This window comes from Mus musculus, chromosome 2, assembly GCF_000001635.26.
Source record: "Mus musculus strain C57BL/6J chromosome 2, GRCm38.p6 C57BL/6J".
NCBI classification, from domain to species: Eukaryota; Metazoa; Chordata; class Mammalia; order Rodentia; family Muridae; genus Mus; species Mus musculus.
In genome coordinates this window covers 128496244-128516768 of record NC_000068.7, presented here as the reverse complement: position 1 = coordinate 128516768, position 20525 = coordinate 128496244, and the positions used below count along the sequence as shown (strand labels likewise).

Below are 20525 nucleotides of genomic sequence, written 5' to 3'. Positions count from 1 at the left end.
CACACTGCCAGGAAAACCATAGTCCTGATTCTATTTTTATTAGTGGTTTCAATGTCTTTTCACCAAAATGGTGATTTATTCCTACTTGTGAATCTGTGAATAGACTGAACAAACATTTTCCAGGCCCATACTGTGTACTCTAAAATCAGACCAAAGTCATATGCTAGATCCTGGCATGCCAAGTCTCCATATTGAAGCTGCGTTGAAGAGATGGCAATGGGACCTCAGAGAAGAGAAAGTATCAGGGAAGGAGGCTGGGGAGAGTGCTCCTTGTGGCCAAGGACAGGTCATCAGGCTTGAAAACAGAAAAGAGTTCTGAGCTCCAGTTATATAAACTCCCATGACTGTCAGAGCGAAACCGAGTTGCGGTCCATGGGTGGTGTGATCCATAGAGAGAGCCCTGGACATACTGGTCTCTGCTTCCAGCCCCAGCTGTGCCATGTGACTGAACACCCATGGACAACTCACTTCCAATCTTGGGCCTTGGTATCCTCCTCATCAGATGGGAGAATTCAAGCAGATGGCATTTCCTCATTGTCTCCAGCAGGTCCTATCTGTAGTCTTATTACCACCAACAACATTGCTTACTGAAGGCCCTACTGGAGCATGCTCCAAACACCACGTCATTCCCCATTCCTTAGACAATAGAACATTTAATTTTCTCATCGTCCGATGAGTTGAGCCAGCTGGGTCTCAGGATGGTCAGGCATCTGATGAGGTACAGTTCATTGAGCTAACTTTGCCAGCCTTAACAGTGAGATCATTAGTAGACAGGAGCTGAGGCAGGGGCATGGAACATCAGGACCTGTTGCTTGGAATACGGCCGGATGGAACCAGCCTGAAAGATTTAATCAGATAGAAACACAGAGGTAGCCGGGCAGGGAGCCAGGAGATGGCTTTTTGCACTCAAGCGTTGAGGACACCCCTCCCTACTTTGTGAGCTCTATGAGGAATCATCAGCCTCTTCAGTTCCTGTTTCATTGTCTATATTGTGGGTCACTTAATAGTGTTGGTCTTACAAGGTATCCAAAGGACCAGGTAAAATAGCTTATGGAAACACAACACAGGAATGTACAGAATAAAAACTTCTTCATATGTGCATGATGTTGTTTCTGAGGTCTCGAGTTTCTCCTATTTAAAAAGGAAGATGGCCATAGCTATTTCTGCTCTGGAAAGAAAATGAAACAGGGCAATGTGTGTGAAAGTAATTTGGAAATGTAAACACGCAGTGCAGTATTATTGTTGGCAGTCTCTGCTGGGCTCTCGCTGGGCAGGTGGAGGGAACATTAAGGACATGGGGGATTTTATGTGTTGAGTTAAGAGAACAAGATAAAGACTCACATGGTCACAAAGGGAAAAAAGTGGTCTTAAATAAACCTGTTTTCCCCACTAGATTTGTGGAAAGAACATAAAATCCCCCCCCCCATTATTGGCCTTTTGTTTAATGAAAGAAGGGAAAACTCAATTTAAAAAGCTGGCTAACCACACCAGCAATGTGTGGGTAGCTTTAGCGAGCCGACTGGAGGGAAGCATTTTGGAGGTTCCTTGTCTTCATAGTTGATTACTGAATAATGCTAATCTTGGGTAATCTATTAAACACGTAGGAAGCATCACGTGCGTTAGTCATTGGATGTCCTTGGCTAAATAGGGCTCCATATGTGTCTCCCCGTCTGAGTCTGTGCTAAAGGGTGGTCCTTGGTTAACATATACATCTGCACTCGCCAGCTGGGAAGCTCCCAAACCTTGCTTCTCTTGGTTTTGTTGGCAGTTTCGTTACATAGATGCTGCTGATGAGATTGTCGCCATGTGACTGAACTCCATGCCTTATGGCCTCTGCTCCACGGAGATACAGGATTGGAGCTGAGCATTCCAGCTCCCCTGGCGTGTACTTGGTTTTCTAACTACGCCAGCTTGTCCCTTGAAACTATCCAAGGGTCACCCCCTTAACATAAACTTAGATTAAGTTACTGCTGAAATTACTTAAAGACCTGACAAGAAGCAGTTTAAGAGTTGAAGGATTTATTCTGGTTTATAGCTTGAAGGGATTATTCTGTCTTGGTAGGGAAAGCTTGGTGTTAGGAGACTTCTGGTCACGTGTATCCATAAGCAGGAAGTACAGAGATGAATGCTCGTGTCTAGCCCGGGACCCCAGCCTATGGGATGGTGCTGCGTACATTTAGGGTGGGTCTTCTCTCATCATCGACCTAATTTAGAACATCCTTTACAGATATGTCCAGAGATTTATTTCTATGATGATACTAAATGGATGCTCTCAAGTGGATAATCAAGATCAGATATCCTAATGAACAATAAAGACATCGCCACACTCAGGAGCTTGCGACAGCATTAGAAGTTCTGGGTCAGGAGCAGGAGGCAAAGAGTGAGCTTGTCACAGCCCAGCATGGCTTGGTACCTCCCAGAGATCCTGGTTCCTCTCGCCAGGCAGGGCTCTGCTCTTTCAGAACTTGGTGTCCTTTATTAAGACACTTGGTGTCCTTTATAAGACTATGGTAGTGACAAGACTATGTCTAAGAATGAAATCACCGAGCTCTATGGATGGAGATGGTAAAGACTTGTAGTGTCTAGCCTACAGTCAGGAAAGAAGGAGGAGCAGGATTCAGAGGCGCAGTAGGGCTCAGTGTGAACTGAGAGACACCACACGGCTGACCCGTGGCTTAAAGCTCTGCAAAGGTTGGGTAAACAATGTGCACAGCATTCAGAATACACAAAGGAAAAAGAGTTTGATGGGAAATCCAAGATCTCAGAGAGGGGCGGGGGATGGCTCAGTGGGCAAAGCACTCACCACTCAAGCATGAGGACCTGGGTGTGGCAGCAGGTACCTGCAACCCCAGGGTTGGGTAGGGAAGGTAGCAGAGATAAGAGGATTCCCAGAGCTCACTGGCTAGCCAGTCTAGGTTCATTGTGAGAGTTTATCTCAAAAAATAAGCCAATCAGAGGCTCTTGAGGAGGCTCTGTGCGTTAAGGTGTCTGTCACTAAGCCTGACAACCTGAGTTCAATTCCCAGGATCCACATGATGGAAGAAGAGAACTGACCCGCAGAACTTGTCTTCACATCTGAATGTGTTCACTGTAGCATGCACGTGACATATTCCCCAGCCCCACATGTACACAAAATGAATAAATAAAAATGTTTTTACAAAAATTCAACCAAAGTTAACTTCTGGCCTCTACATGAGCAAGCACAGGCAAACGTACTGGCACACAACCCCCCCCCCCCCCACACACACACACCTCTCTGTCTCTGCCTCTGCCTCTGCCTCTGCCTCTCTCTCTCTCTCTCTCTCTCTCTCTCTCTCTCTCTCTCTCTACCTCAACTGGACATTTGTGAGGATGACAGTTGTCAGAACTAATACTATTGTTGTTTTATAGGGAAACAGGACTTTTAGGATCTAAGTCAGTTCCCCATACACTTACTGTCCAGGACTATGAGCAATGCATTCTGTTTGAACAGCCATAGATAAGGCATAGAACATCTGGGACACTTGAGATATGAGGGGGGGAAACCCCCATTCTCCTGAATAGGAGACACATGTTCTCCCTGCTCAGGCCCAAGGCCAGCATTAGGCATCTTGGCCATTTTTCACACTGGCTTAAGGAACGTTATCACGGTAAGTCAGTGAGTGATAGTGCTTCATGAAGAAACCGGTTAGACCTTTACCCTTTGGGTCATAGAGAGCCACTTTCAAGTCAGGTGACACTCAGCAGCAGAGAGAGTGACAGCGAGGTTATCCTAGGGGAAACAGTGCATTTGTCTGTGCAGCGTGGGAGGATAGAGCAGGAAAGACTGCTGCCCTGCAGGATGAACCCTCCCTGCCTGCCCACAGCTGGCTATTTCGAGGTGGGAGGACAAAACCAGCCTGAACCCATTTGTTCTTAGGACTTTATGTTGTGTGGACTTTGTAGAGGTGTTTGCAGTCATTACTCTGGTTAACCTTGTGCTGTGGAGACAAAGGTTGTTGTCTCCAATAACAATGACAAACCTTAATCCACTGTACAAAATGACCGAGATGCCTAGTGTCAGGTGTGTATAGATATTTGTGTACATGTGGGTGTTTGTATGTGCATGTGTGCATATATATGTATGTATATATATATGTCTGTGTATAGGTATATCCATGTGCACGTGTGCATGCATGTATGTGTTTATGTGTGGCTATGTTTATGTCTATGTGTGCATATGTATGTGTATATGTATGTTTGTATATGTGTATATATGTGTGTATCTGTGTGTACATATCTTAGTGTATATATCTATATCTATACCTATACCTATATCTATATCTACCTATCTGTGTGTATACGTATGTTTCTGTGTAGGTATGTCTATGTGTGTATGTCTGTGTGTGTGTGTATGTCTCTGTGTATGTTGTCCTTTGCTCTGTAAAGTCCCTAGGGCCTTCTTACACTCAAGTATTACCTACTCCTCTAAATTTTATTTATTTAAATTTTACTTTTTAATGTGCAGGTGTGTGTAGTGTGTATGTTCCTAATGTGTGTGGGCTCATGTGGATAATGGTGTATATGCATGTACAATGTTGGCTTTAGATGTTTTCCTTGGCAGCTCTGCTTTGTTCTTTGAGGCCAGGTCTCTCAGTTGAACCCAGATACTGATGCTATGGGCTTGAGTAGCTAGCGAGCTTGCTCTGGAAGAGCCCCTGTATCAACCTCCTGAGTGTTGGAATTATAGGCTGGCTGACACGGGCAGCCTGGATCTCTGAATGCCGGTCCTTATACTTGCATTTATTCACTAGTCCATTTACCTAGTCCCTTCCTCGTTCTGTTAATAGATAGTATAGTGCCACCATAGCACAAAGGTGGCTTTAATGCAAGGACAACTGCAGAAGCAAGGGTCATCTCTCCATCTTTTTGCCTCTCAGAGCAGCATGCTATCCTATGCAATATTTCCCTAAGACAAAGTCTCTCTTCCGTCCCTCTCCCGCATTCCTCTCTAGCAACAATAAACAGGGCCCTGGCTGAGGACAGATTTGATTGCCATTGGAGGGTTGGGTCAGAATTATTCTACATCATGCAGAAGCCTGAGTGCCTGCTGTGGGTGTCCTGGCCATGGAGGAGTCAAGCCCATGGAGCCCGCAGAGCCCACGGAGCCCATGGAAGGGAGACTGGGAGGTCCCAGCTGCACATGCGTGGCAGTTGTCAGTAGGTTAAAAAAAATAAAAATGGAAATAATCAAGTTGCAGAGCCAGATGCTTGAGAGAGGAATCATCATGATGCTGTCAGTCAGTGCCGGCCAGAGGAGGAGCAAGGTCCATAAAGTGTTGGAAAGAAATCTGGTCTGTAGTGAAGTCTGCAACCTGGTTTAACCCACTGAGGACTGTTGGGAGCGAGGGACTTGAAAAACAATCTTTGAAGGGTGTTGGCAGCTGTATTGTTGGATTTTCTCTCCCCGGTGCAGAGCTTGCTTGAAGAATCTTGGTGTTTTTGTAGCATACATCAATCAGGTTTGGGTAAAGAAAAATCTCAAAAACATTCCCTCAGATTGACTTTCTTAGCTTGTTTAAAAAGAGAGAAAGAGAAACTTGTACATGCCAGAAGTTGAGGCAAAGGAAATAAAAGGAGAATCATATTTCAGAGAGACACTCCACACAATATGTGAAAGGCTGAAAGTTGTATAGGCAACATCCACAAAGAAGAAACGGAGTGGAGGCTGGCTTGGAAATGATTCTGTGTTTGAAAACATGCTTTGTGAACTGAATGAGGCAGGGCATGAGGGAGCTGCGACCATGGGGGGTGGGGCACTGGTCATCCATAGGTAGAAATATCCCTAGAACACCTTTCCCCTGGTACCAGCATCTGGTGCCACCTATGAGACTAATGTCCTGTGTCAGCTAAAGAGAAAGGATCACTATGCTAATTTAAGTAAATCTAACAGTAGCCCCTAGTGGGGCAAGAACTACTTGGGATGTTGAGGCAGTAGAATTGCAAGTTGAAGACCTGTATTAGATTGGAGATCTTAGTGAGGCCTTATCTTAAAATATAAAGTCAAAAGAATACTAAGACTATAGCTCAGGGGCAGAATACTTGCCCAGCGTGTATGAGGTTCTAGGTTCAATCCCCAGTACTGTCCAGAACAAAACATTATAACCACCACCACTACCACCACCACCAAAAACAATGAATTGGAAGAAACCAGGAATCCTAACTAGCCTGAAAGTTAGGCTCAAGAAAGCTCCCTACCCAGTGGAATTAGGCCCAGGAGGTCTCTCAAGGCAAGGCCTGTAGATCCAAACTGTCTGAGGCTGGACAGCCGCCCACTAGATAGTCAGCACCTGATGCCACACTTTCACAGTTGCCTCAAGAACTTGATTGGTCGTGACTGGGTCACCCACAGGAGAGTGCTGAGCAAAGGAGGGAACTGTGATTTCGAATTGTGACTGCGAATTGTGACTGTGAATCCCAATAGGATTTATGTCCTTTACCCTGATTTGTTATACAGGAACCTGTGGCTTTCTTCCACACGAGGGATACTTATCAGGCTGTACCTGACGTTCACCTGGGTGCCCTCCCCTGGGATGCTATTCCTGAGAAAACTATGTCTGATCTCTTAGGTACAGTGTCCCCTGATCTGCACACTGAACAACTATGGTATCTGTCTTTATTTTTCTCCTCATCCATTATCCTGTGAAACTCAGACATTTTAGTCTGAGCACAGAAACAAGGATTCCATTTGTGGTTGTGAACTTTGAGTGAGCTGGCTCTGTCACTGTACCCAGAGAAGGGGGATTTGAGAAAGGTAGCAATAATAGATTGTATACAAGAAAGTAAGGTACTTGCTAATCATGATGCAAATGACCACTACCTTGCTCCAAATTGCATGCGTCTCTCTTCATTGCCCTCGATGGCTGCTGTTTACAAACCTCCACAGTGATATGGAGTCTATCCTTTGAAGGAGAGAAACTATAACCTCAGTGTAGCTCTTTCCATTGGGAATCAGTTCAAGTCCATGGCTTTGGGGGACTTTACATCTGTGTTTCCAGAGCCATCCCAGCCCTTAAAAGCATGAAATATTCATGCCCACTAGTCTACCTCTAGGATGCACTAGATAGTAAGGAGAGGAGAGCTCTTGATAGCACAGTTGGCCTTCTATATTCAAGGGTTCTGCACACATGGATTCAACTTGTGAAAGAAATGCATTTGTACTAAACAGTTACAGATTTATTTTCTCATCATTCTTTAAACAATATGGTCCAACAGCCACTTGCACGGCTTCCGCATTGTATTATGTGGTATGAGTCATCTGTGTGATTTAAAGTACACAGGGTGGTGTTTGTGGATTGAATGCAAATATGACTTTAGCACCCAAAGGTGGTCTGGGAACCTCTTGATACCAAGATAACTGGTCCAGCTCATGGGACCGTTGCCCCCAGATCTCTGATGAACCACTTGGTAGTAGGAGTAGCATCATGGCTTGGGGGATTCCCTCCTCTGGGTACCGTGTGGAGCAGTGGTTAGCAACCCCACTACAGATGTTTTCTTTCACTGGCAAGCCTCCTCTTCAAAGGCTTTTGTCAAGGGGAAACCTTTTTCTGGGCCTGACCATTATTGTAGAATAAACAGCAGGATTTAGGCTGTGGTTGAATTGAACTTTCCAGAATATATATGAACCTCTTAAAAAGAACATTATTTCTACTTGATGAAATTTTGTATTTGTGGTTACTTTCCTGAAAATGTTAACCTGTGAGGTAATCAAACTGAATTCAATTTTTCCCCCAGTGGAATACACATTTTGCATCTCTGTACATAGATTATTTACATCAGACACGAATTCCCTAAGACTATTCGACCAGGAGACAACTGGTCTTGCAGATATGAACCTGGGTAGCTTATGGGGTGATTTTGACTGTGACATCAGGAGCTGGAATAGTGCAGAGATGAAGGGAGACAAAGCCCAGCTCTGCTACCTACTGAGGTAGGAATTATCAGGGTACCAAGATTTTATGTGTGCGCACACTCTAGTGTGTGCAGACATACGTGTGTGTGTGTACATGGAGCCCAGAGGACAGCTTTTGGTATTCTTCTTCAAGCCTTTTCTTGTTTTGTTACTGTTTTCATTTTTTTAATGTGGGTTTTATGGGTGTTTTGTCTGTCATCTGTCTGTCTGTCTGTCTGTGTGCCATGTGTATGCAGTGTCCTTGGAGGTCAGAAGAAGATGTCATATCTCTTAGAACTGGAGTTACAGATGGCTCTTAGCTTCCATGTAGGTGCTGGGAGCCAATTCCAGGTCTTTTGGAAGAGCAGCTCTTAACCACTGAGCCAACTCTCCAGCCCATTCTTTTGTTACTTCTAAGATGCGGTCTTCATTGGCTTAGAGCCTACAAAGCAGGCTAGGTTGGCTGGACAATGAGCACCCCAGGGTACTACCCATACTGCCTCTGCCTCTGAAGTGCTGTGATTCCAAGGCCATTGCACTCAGCTTTTAAACAGTATTATTTTATCTTTTCAGTTGGTACCGAGGAGCAAACATAGGTCTAGGTGCTTGATGCATTTCACTGCCTCTTGTGTTTCTAATTACAGTCCATATTTGTACTTCACTATCCTCATCTGAACATTAGAGATGGGGATGATAAAATATGGACTTGTGGGATTAACTGAGTGTCTGTGCCAGATACTTCCTGGCATGAGGCTCACACTCACCCATGCTTGTCAGCAGCACCATTGAAGGGGCTGTCACCATTGAAGGGGCTGTGTCCGTTCCAAGAGGCAAAAGAGTAGAACACCAGGGTTCCACTGTTGCTTCCTGGTCATTTTCAGAGAGAGATTTCTTTTGGGGGAGGTAGGGTGGGATTACCTCGATGCATACACATTTCTTCCTTTCGTTATATCAGCAAAGACTTGGAGATGGTTCAAAACCGCAGCGAGGTTTTCCATGTGGCCAGAGCCAGATTTCCTAAGCATCCCTGTCTGATACTGAGGGTAGCAGCTGTTCCGTTTCAGCAGGAGCAGGCGCTTGATTCCGCCTGGAAGATCCGATAAGTGAGGAATCCGGTCTTGCTTCCTGACTCTGCTTGCAGGCTCTGGTCAGCCTCACTCTCAGCTGGGCTGCCTTTTGCTCACACTCCTGGCAGCTTCTGGGCGACCTCTCTTGCTTTCTGGAGGCTTTTGTTGGTGTTTCTTCAAGTGTGGGGGAAATCTTTCAACATGCACAGGGGGAAATGTATACTATGAGGAATCAGGGCATCTACAGAAGGGTTTTGAACACTGTAACCCTGGGCATGCGTTCATGCCTCTCCCAAAAAAAAAAAAAAAAAAAAAAAAAAATCACCTCTTTCAGAAGCAGCTGCTATTTTGACTAACGCTTTGACTCCATACTTAAATGGAATGCCACAGTATGGTCCCTTTGTGCTTGGCAGCCTTTAGATACTCATCTGTGAGATCCTTCTATAAGGTGGACAGAAGGGTTTTTTGTTTTTTGTTTTTCCCACAATGAGTAATAATGTGTACCTTTTCAGCTCTTTGCTGGTTGTTTGTGCTGTTCCTTTTTGTGAAGGGCCCGATGACACTATTGCTCAGTTGTTACACTAGACTGTCAGACTTTACCTGGTTTGGAGATATTCTTTATATATGTTGGATATGAATTCTTTGTTGGATCTTCATTCTACAACTAACTGTCTCTCAGCACATAAGCATCTCACCCTCTAAATGGAGAGACAGACATTCTTAATTGTGATGAAATTGAATTTAGCAATTCAATCTTTTTAAATAGAATGTATATGTGCGTTTATCTGTCTGTGGGCCAGTGCATGTAAATGCAGGATTTCCTGGAGCAGGAGTTATAGACAGTTGTGGGCCGCCCATTGTGGGTGCTGGGAACCACACTCAGGTCTTCTGCAAGGCCAGTATGAATTCACTGCTGAGCCATCTCTTGATTTACCTGTTAGTGGTTTTCTGTCCCATTGAAAACTCTTCTACTAGCTCAAGATTATGATTTTTTTTTTCGAGACAGGGTTTCTCTGTATAGCTCTGGCTGTCCTGGAACTCACTCTGTAGACCAGACTGACCTCAAACTCAGAAATTCGCCTGCCTCTGCCTCCCAAGTGCTGGGATTAAAAGTGTGCACCACCACACCCAGCTAAGATTATAAGATTACTGTCTTAGTTATGGTTTCTATTGCTGTGATGACATACCATGACCAAAGTAACTTGAGGAGGTAGGGCTTTATTTGGCTTACACTTCCACAGCACTGAAGGAACTCAGGACAGGAGCTCAATCAAGCAGAGCTTGAACCTGGAGGCAGGCACCGATGCAGAGGTCGTGGAGGGCTGCTGCTTACTGGCTTGCTCCTTATGACTTGCTCAGCCTGCTTTCTTATCTAACCCATGACCACCAGCCCAGGGAAGGCACCACCCACAATGAGCTGGGCCTTCACTCATCAATCACTAATTAAGAAAATGCCAAATAGGCTTGCCTACAGGTGGATCTTAGGGAGGCATTTTCTCACCTAAGTCTCTCTCCTCTCCAATGACTCTAGTTTGGGTCAAGTTGATGTAACACTAGCCAGCACAATTACTCTCCTGCATATCATGATGGACACTTCATTTGTTTTGCTCTCCACCTTTAGGGAAACAATAATACTGGCATTGGCTTTTATACATAGTATCAGGTGTGCTTCACAGTTAATTTTTCTCTATATGAAATACCTGATTGACCCCAAAACTTTCATTGAAAACATCTTTTTATCTTTATCTTTTGCTATTGTTGCATATGGACACCCATCCAAAGCTCTGTTTCTAGCTACAGTTTTCTGTTCTGTTTTTCTATTTGTCTACACATTCACAACAAGCAGCACTGTCTTAAGTACTGCAGTCTCTTTGCAGTAGCAATTCTCAAGCTTCGTCCTCCTCCAAGGTGACCTTGGCTCTTTTTGTAGACTTGTACTTCTATGTACCTTAAAGATTTTAAAATTGTTTTTATTATTTATGCCTGTATGTCATGTGCACATCTGCAGTGCTAGCAAAGTCCAGAAGAAGGCATCAGATTCCCCTAGAACTGGTGTTATAGCTAGCTGTGAGCCAAATCTCTGTAAGAGCAACCAGTGCTCTTAACTGCTAAGCCATCCTCAGCCCTTGAGAGAAGCATTTTTAAACATCAAAGTAATCTATAGTTTATTGACTGATGACCTTACCTTTTAGAAGGAGGGAGCAAAGAGAATTGTGGGACATTTACCAAGTATCCAACTATCCTCTCTACCAGTTGCCTGGAATTCTGCATTACATGTGGCTTGGGGTCTCTGCGAAGGACTAATGGAAGGATTAGGGGAGAGGCTCCATCTATGCAGCCATGCTTGGTGCTTTAGGTCACTCCTGCTCCTGCCCCAAACCCCTCACCCATTGCTCTGTAAATCAGCCCAATAACTCATTGGTTTTCCCAGAAAGAACTTCCACAGAATCATATCTTGGTTTGTCATTGAGACCTTAGGAGGAGGGGAAGTGGAAACGTAAGGATTCTTTGCTAGCGACACACATGTATTAGTCTGCCTTACATTGCATAGTTGAGATGCATTTGTCAGGACTCCATGGAGAGAAATGCACCAAAAATTCCTGGTGCTGTGCTGCAGTTTCTTGCTGCTTCTGTAGACTTGGGTTGATTGGCAGAGTGATGTCATCTGAGGCAAGACACATGCTAAGGAAAGCAGGTGGAGGACATGTGATGTTTGGAGGGTATAAATAGGACTCAATGGACAGTGATGGGGCCTGAGCTATGCTTGCTTATAGAGCTAGCTGTGCAATGCTTGTGCGTCTTGCATCTTCACTGAATCTTCACTTCGCCAAGAAAGGCACAATTGAGAACTTCTCCTGGCATTCCTCCGGGTTCCTTCTGCTGACTTGTGCCAAGGCTGAGGCCTGGCTGTCCCTGCTAGATGGTGCCACTGCTGCTGATTCATGTTTTCTGTCCTAACTTTACTGAACTGGACTGCTGGTGTATCCGTGAAGTGTTTGTGAGTGGATCTAGCTGCCACAGGTCCACTTCCTCAGTATCCACAGGTCCACTTTATTTTTCACTACCTCTGGTGGGTGGTAGGCTACAAGGGAGGTTAAAGCATTTATGAACTATCATTAAAATAGGTTATGAATAAATTAGAGTTACTGGGGAGATATTGTTTACCTCTGCCTCTCAGAGGGAAGGAATTTTAGCAACATTCCCATCCCCAGAGTGATTAAAGTCTTGACTCTCTGGGTTACCACCCAATGTTGGACCTGTTGGGAGTGGTTGGACCTTAGAGGTCCTGGGCCAGTGGGTAGTTTTCCTGACTCTATAGTAGTTTCTAGACAGAGTTGTTATAAAAGCCTGAGTTTGGCTCTACCTGGATCTTTGTGGCTATCTGTGTCAAGAAGTAATTCAGCCAAGTGGTAGCTTTGGCCAGCCTGTGCTATGAAGCTTGGAGTTTCATATTTAAGGCTATAAGCTATATATTCCTCATCTGTAGTCTATGTCATGTGTTTGGCTATAGTGACTCACAGTCAAGTGTGGTGGCTCATTCCTATAATCCCAGCACTTGAGAAGATGAGGCAGGAGAACTGCTATAAGATTGAAGCCAGCCTGGACTACATAGTAAATTTCAAGCCATCGGTGGGCAACAAAGTGATACCTTGTCAAATACTAAACAAACAAACAAACAGGTAGATAAATATATGATGATAGATAGATTCTTTTATTGAAATCAATACCTATTGAAATGTAACTATACATTTTACTCCTTTCTTACCCCGTCTCACACTGTGCTGCATTTGGCTGAAAGATGATGTTTTTTAACTAATTCTTACCTCTTTCAGTGATGAAGGCTGATCAGTAAAGCGTATTGTTAATCAGGCATGGCTGCACTAATGCCCCCTAAGAATTAACCTATGGTCCTGTGACTGATCAAGGACAAGTATATATTTTCTTTGCTTGTGCATCTGTGGGTCAGTTGAAATCTGGCTGCTTCTGGTTAGGCTTGGCTCCAACTGTTAGTCAGATTTGGGTCTGTTCCATGGGTCTAGTTCTGTGAGCAGCAGGACCTTGGAGCAAATGCTTTTTATAGCAAATCATGGGAGCTTGAGAGGTTGAGCCAAACTGCAACCCCTGCCCCCACAAACTATTGATGACTTAGTGATGGATGAAGGAAGTCATATGGCCAATCCAGGAGGCACCAAAACTCAGAACCTTGGCCGTATTTATATGTGTTCATCCCTCCCCTCTAAGTACCCAGCAGTAACAGCACCCAGTGAATGTTTGACCTATCAGCTGACAGATCTCTGCTTCTTCCTTCAGAGAGAGGATACTTTACTGACTGTTGGGGGGGGGTGAATGGGTAGTGAGAAGCCTGCTGGGTCCTCTGAAGAACACACTGGTGTGCTGGCCACAGGGGGCAGCCACAAAAAGGGTGCTTAGCATTGGCAAAGAGCAGAAGGAAGAGCTGGGAGCTGCTCTCAGCTTTGGCTTTTGGCCCAGCCCAGCACAGGAGGGCAGGGGAGAAAGGAGAGAAGGTAAAGATCTCCTGAAACTCTGCCTGAACCAGGCCAAGAAGGGACATGATGACTTTAAGAGTCTGTGTCTCTTTTTATCCCTCTTCCCTGTCTCCCGGGCCTGGCTCTCACTTCTCTTTTCAAATGTATCCCAAGAGGGCTAGCCAGAGCAATGGGACCTGCTGACCTCTCATCCTCCATCTCTAGAGAGTAATCGAGTAAGCTTTGTAGAGGATAAAAACCCTTACCTGTACTGGATAACCAGAAGGGGGCGCTCACAGGGACCAGAGCTGCAGTGGGTGGATGGGTGGGTGGGTGGGGAACTCCATGAGGTAATGCAGAGCCACATCCACTGACAGATGATGACCACAAGCTTCACCAGTCATCAGACCAGAAAGCAGGAAACAGCAACAAGTAACCTCTAGTGCACTGGTAACACACCCACAAACACAGGTATTTAAAGAAAACAGTCCTCGGGGGAAAAGCATCAGACTCATACAGGAAAATCAGTGACTCAGGGAAAGTGTTCACAAGAAAGCATAGAACCAGATGTGATTAATTGGATACAAGTGATCGATACATGTTCTTACAGCAATTTTCAAGTTAAAAGTACCCCCTAAAACTATAGATTAATATGAAGCACAAGTAAAACTGTCCAGGAAGGTAAATGTGGATGCTCTTGAATGTCATTCCAGCTCTTGGGAAAGGATGAGACAAAAAGATTGCCTTGACTTCAAGGTCAGCTCCGTCTACATAGCAAGTTTATCCAGACTGCACTGAAAAGATGGAGACTATCTCACAAAATAAGTAAGTAAAATAACATTTCCAAGGGGAGGGGAGACAAGGGGAGAAGGGAAGAAAAGGGAAGGGAAGGTCTTGCACGTGCCCTACTCGACCAGCGAGCCCAGAACTGGTGCTGCTTATATAGGCCTAGGAGAGGCGTGTCTCACACCCGGATTGGTTATGCACTAAGCCTCATTTGCATGTTCCTCATCTGATTGGCTACTCTCTCTCTCTCTGTACCTCACAGAGCCTCATTATCATACCTCATTTGCATGTCTCACATCTGATTGGTTATACTCCCAAAGCCTCATTATCATGCCTGGGTCAGGCAGTGTCTTTGCAAAAAACTTTACTGCATATGTACACATTGGTTGTTTGTCCAAACTTATGCGTGGTGGCCAGCAGTAGTCAGTGCCACTCTGCAACGGCACATGTGGCTTCCCACAGGAAGAGAAGGCAAAAATATCCCAGTGTGGACGTAGTGGTGCACACCTTTAACCCCAGCACTCAGGAGGCAGAGGCAAGCCTAGATCTGAGAGTCTGAGTCCCAGCCTGGCCTACATAGCATGTTCCAGAACAGTCAGATCTATATAGTGAGACCCTGTCTCAAAAAAAAAAAAAATCCCAGTGCTTACATGGAGGATATCTCTCTATGAATTATTGGCCAGGGAGCTCCCAGAGGCTGACAGAACAATATAGCCTATTGCCATTGTTTTGGGTTATCCACCGGAGAACTAGACAGTAAGACCTGATTGCTAAAGGTATCACATACTTTATGTGCAGGACTCTTAAGAGTCAAATTGGAGCTTAGTTGATTAGAGGTGCTGGCTGCCAGAGGAGAAAAGATAGTAACAGTCTTAAACATCCGTAGACACTATGTGCTATAATACTGACCAGTCAGGCAAGATGTACCCACTGGTACAATAGTGGCATGGCTTGTTCAGGGGGTAACCAACCACTCCTGGTTCTGTCTGAGGTCTGCTCCATGGTAGGGTGGTGCTGTAAATCTAGTCAAAAGCCTATCCCTGGCCAGGTCCAAAGTCATAGGTGAGCATTTACTGTTGATGCATTGCTAAGTGGGCATGTAATAGAATAGCTCTCTAAGTAGGGATGCTTATTTCTATAAACTAGCACTGCTCTCAGCCTAGACCAGGGAAGCTTGATTTTACAGAGGGTGACAGTCAGTGAAGAGACAATGCTAGAAAACTACATCATAGTAAACTGGATTCTTGTATCCAGTCCTTCCCTGTGCTCTGCCTCTGCTAACAGAGACTTTCACCTAAGTACTAGGTACTTATGAACTAGATGGTGGGTGTCACCCCTGGCAGGTGCTTGCTAAGATGGGCAGGTGGATGAACTACCTGAGAAAGACTTTACAGAGAAAAATGAGTCTGAGATGGGAAAGTAGCATGCATACACTATTAATTAATAGTTCTTATATAATTAATTATGAATTAACGATGGACTTTTATAATTCCAATCAATAAATATAATCCACTCTCCTTTTATTTTTTTGATCAAAATTTTATTTACTTACTTAGTCCACAGCCCATATTCAAGTCAAATCAGGACACAGTGTTAAATACAGCTTCTATAAAAACATTCTTCTCAGGGCTTTGAGAACAGCTTATCAGGAAAAGTACTTTCCATGCAAGCGTGAGAACCAGAGTTTGTATCTCTAGAACCCATGAAAAACTTAGTCAGGCATGGCAGACTTTCTATAATTGAGCCACCTGGAAGTTAGAGACAGAGGCCTAGCAGGATGGCTAGAAAGATTTATAAAAACAATGTGCTCCAGGTGCAGTGAAAGACTTAGCTTCATAACAAAGAAGATATTTGATGTTAACCTTGGGCTTCCACATACATGCATACAAACATGTATTTAATAGCCCATATTTGCATATATGCATGCACATATACATGCATGCACAGCACACACACATACAAATGGTGAAACTAACTAACTAAATAAATGAAATTCTTCTCTTATTATTTACAAAACAGCCAAGAATAAATTAACAATCAAATTTTAATATATTAAAAAGGGTGGTCTTTCAAAGGTTTATGTGGTGTTTCAGGTCTTAGTTTCAGAACTAAGAAATTACTTTTACAAGATTCTAATGTCAAAAAAAAAGTGGTATTATAATAAATACCTGGATGTTGGTTTTTGATGAGATTTAATCCACTCTCCTTTAAGTAGCTTTAGCTAGGGTATTTTATCACATCAATAGGTACACATCAAAAGGAAGACAGTGATAATGACACTGGTAATTCTTACAGTTTCCCATTGACTTCTGGTACTCTTGTGCTTGCACATGCTCGCAGAAGCACTCTTTCATAGAAGTTGCTTTAGGATCTCTGTCAGATAGTTCTGATCCCACCGTCCTATCACCTCTGCTATCTGCTGATGCTCCTCCTGCGAAAGGGGCATAAATGACTCATTCTTTCTCTTCACTTGAAAAGCTGGGGGAGGGGGAGGGCACTGATGTTATCGCCACGGGGCTCTGGTGAAGGTCTCGACTTCCCACTCAGCCTTTTTGCTATGAACCATCGTGGTGATCCACACTTCCCACACGGTCTCCAGTGGCACCTTGCAAGGGCAAAGGGGCTTCATGCTGCTTGGAATATGGAAGACGCTTCCCATTCAGCTTCCTTTTCACAGAGGGTTAGGGTGACGCCTGGTAGCCGTGAGTCTGGGCTCCCCACTCAGAGCCTTTGCTGGTGTGGGTAGCAACTAGACCACAGCTTCTTGATGGCATTTGGCAGAAGTGGTGTGACTGCGGTTCCTTTGTCTTTCTAGGCTGTCTTCTCCTGGTCCTGTGGCTGTGGGGAAGCAGTCTTTCGTGAGCTATCTTTGTGTTCTAATTTCATTTCTGTGGCTGTCATAAAATACCCTGACACCCCCGCCCCCCCCCAAAAAAAGGTAACTTAAGTGAGACTTTATTTGACTTGAAATCCCAACTAACAGTCCAGTCTATCACTGCAGAGAAATCAAGGTAGGAACTCAAGGCAGCTGGTCTTGCCATATCTAAGAGCAGAGAGAAAATAAATGCATGCTTGCTCAATTGCTTTCTAGTGCTCAGCTTGATTTATCCATTCTTATACAGTTCAGAACTCCCTGCCTAGGGAATGGCACTACCCACAGTGGTCGGGGTCTCCCCACATCAATTAACCTAAGACAGCCCTTCGCCAACAAGCCCACAGGCAAAAGTAGTGCAGACAATCCTTTTGTTGAACTCTCAGCCCAGGTGATTCTAGGTTGTGTCAAGTTTGACTGTTAAGCTAACCACTGTAGTGTCCATTGGTGCCTCCAGGTTGCTAGCTTCTCCAGCTCCAGATCTGGGTCATGGAAGGTGAAAAGTGAACTCAGAACTTCTTCTTGTTCTGTGACTTGGGTTCTAAGTTAAGTGTTGTGTGCTTTTCAACTAACAGTGATAGATTCCACCCACGGACACAATGAATTTTACAAACATGACAAAGATCCAAAAACAATAAAGCCATCACTGAAGGGGCTGTATACTACATACCAGCCACCAGTTATAGCAGTTTTACAACCGACTGGCTCCTGTGAGCTAATCTGGCCTTAAGAACTCCCATTATAATGAGATAAGCATCTGAATCTGTTACTCAACGTAGCTACTATTTCCACACCAACTGATTTCTACCAAGAAATCTCCCCTTGCGAGTTATTAAAGGAGCACACCCGGTGAATTCAGAAAGGACACAATTGCCACATTTGAGTCACAGGGAGGTGGGTGGAGGCAGGAGGAGTGATTCTGTAAAAATGGCTGGAATAGGTGGGAGAAGGTAGGAGTTGCTGAAAAGGTGAAAGAGAAGAACTGTCAGATCTAAGAATCCTCTGCCTACTAGGGGGAGATGGCCCGGGTAATGGTTTCAAGGTGGTGGGACACAGAGGAACAAGGGCAAGAGGATGCTATGGGAGGATAGAAAAGTGCGATAGAGATGTGAGAGGTGGCGTCTCAGCTGATTGTGGGGGACTATGGGGTGGAGAGACCAGCATGCACAGACACCAATGCTACCAGAGGAGGACGTGCACTGTGCCTGCCAGAAGCCTCAGCTGGCTGTACGGATGGATAAAAGATGTGATGTCATGAAGTGATTGAAAATAACCGTGAGAGGGTTTTAAAGACAAAATGACCCCTCCCCCTTTTTGAGTGAAAATGCTCTTTAGGTTTTGTTCTGTAAAACAATAAGGCAGGACTAGGGGATTTAAAACCTACATGGGAACATATCTCTGGGAAGGTGTTTTCAGCAAGGCTTAACTGAGGAGGGAATAGCCATCCTGAGTGTGGGTGTCAACATCCCATGGCCTGGAATAAATAAAATAAAAAGGAGGAAGGGGGCTGAGCACAGTGATCATTTCTTCCCTCCCTGACTGCAGAATGTGACCAGCTGTATAATGCTCCCCTCCCCCATTGTCATGCCTCCCACACCATGAGCTGACTGTGTTCCTTCTTAGACTGTGAATAAAAGCAACCCCTCCCGTCTTTCACTTGCCGTTGACAGCCATTTTCTCACAGTAATGAGAAGGGAGCTAATGTAGAGTCCGTGCTTTGAGGTCTCCACCTGGGTCAGTGTGGGAGCACCCCAGTCCGTCATCATCCATTCAGAGGAAACTGGAAAGTGCAGCTCTATTAGTTATGTTTTTATACAGATCTTTCCCGGGTGTGGGGCTCTTTGGGAAACCTTGCTCATCCTCACATAGTTGGAGTGATTTGTTCAGAGATGTCTTTCAGAGACCTGCTATGGATTCAGCTGAGTAGGTGGGTTCTCTATGGGCATCCAAAGTGGCCCATATGTAGTCTGTACTGCCCCAGATCAAACTAATGCCAAATAGGGATTACTCAGTTCAAAGCCAGTCCGTTTCATTGTGGATTCAGTGTGTTCAGAGCTAGGACAGAACTCACCTTCCATGGGGAAGGAGCAGCCTCTGTTTCTTTTCCTCTTTTCTGCTAAGCTAGACAGCAATAAAAATGATAGCCAGTGTCCTAGATACTGGCAGCATTATAGATAATCATACATGCATATTCTCTTTGATAACCCTAGCAGTAAGTGCATTATGCACACTTAAGGGGTGGATAAACTGAGACCCAGAAAGGTAAAAAACAAACAAAACAAAGAAACTTGCCTAAATTTGTAGACTGATTCTCGAATCATGAGCTGAGCCCTGGAATTCATCTCTCTCTGTGCTCTGACTACAGAGATGGCAGAGAATGTGACCAGGTGCTTCATGCTCCAACTGCCTGCTTTCCTTCCAACAGTGAGCTGCACCCCTGCAAAGCCTCGTAGACCAGTTGATTTGCCTGCCCACAATAGTTCCAGAAAACAAAAATCCTTTTAATCATGTGTACGCGTATGCTCACGTGAATGTGGGTTGGTGCACAAGTATGCTGCTTGCAGAGGCCAGATGTGAGCCTTAGGGAATGCTGAGCTCCACAGCTGGCTGCAAGGGACATGGGCTAGATTTGCTTATAGGGAACTGCAGGTCTTTTCCTTGGGAGCAGTCCGGGTATTTACTGGAGGTGAGACTTTGGCCTGTAGAAGACAGAGAAGCAATCTGTGCTGCCTCTGTGGAAGAGGTCTGCTTTCCCCCTCAGGTGTGAGTTGTGGATGTTAGCCTCCCAGTGTGGGTGCTGGGAACTGAACCCTAGCCCACGAAGGGGTTAGGAGACACGAGGAAAAGCCACCATGTGCCCTTTACCAGTGTGCCACATTTTGTCCCAGAGCCACATTCCTGTTTTTAAGTAGACCATCACAGACCAGACCTCTTCTGGAGAGACACCCCATCTCCAGAGAAAAAAACCAACAAAAGATCGCCGAGTTACCACGTGTGTGAAGACATTTTGGCAGGGTGTAGGGGAAGAGATGAACTAGCTGTGGAAGGAAGGCTGGGCTCTCTCTGTCTTTGACATGTTGAGGTGAGGCCTCAGCAGGGTAGGGAGGCCCCACTGCCTGGAGAATCTCTCCCAGGACACTTTAGACCCATCCTGAGCATCTTCTGGAGGGAGGGCAGCCGATCCCTTCCATGGAGGCAGCACAGATTGCTTCTCTGTCTTCTACAGGCCAAAGTCATCCCCTGTTCTCGCTCAGCTATAAAATGCCCCAAATGTTCCCAAGGAAAAAACCTGCCATTCCCTATAAGCAAATCTAGCCGTGTCTCTTGCAGCAAGCTGTGGGGATCAGCATTCCCTAACAGATCCACAGATGTTTTCTCTGGCTCCTCCTGGTATCCCAACTCCA

The 20525-nt window shown here is 45.0% G+C and overlaps 1 long non-coding RNA gene across 1 annotated transcript in view; it reads left to right on the top strand.

Moving 5' to 3' along the window:
• The window catches only part of Gm39928, a 59548-nt gene that overhangs the window by 32949 nt on the left and 6074 nt on the right, over window positions 1-20525 (top strand). Inside the window, exon 2 of the long non-coding RNA XR_866723.3 lies at window positions 14177-14288. This is a non-coding gene — a long non-coding RNA (predicted gene, 39928). The remainder of the gene's footprint in view (window positions 1-14176; window positions 14289-20525) is intronic.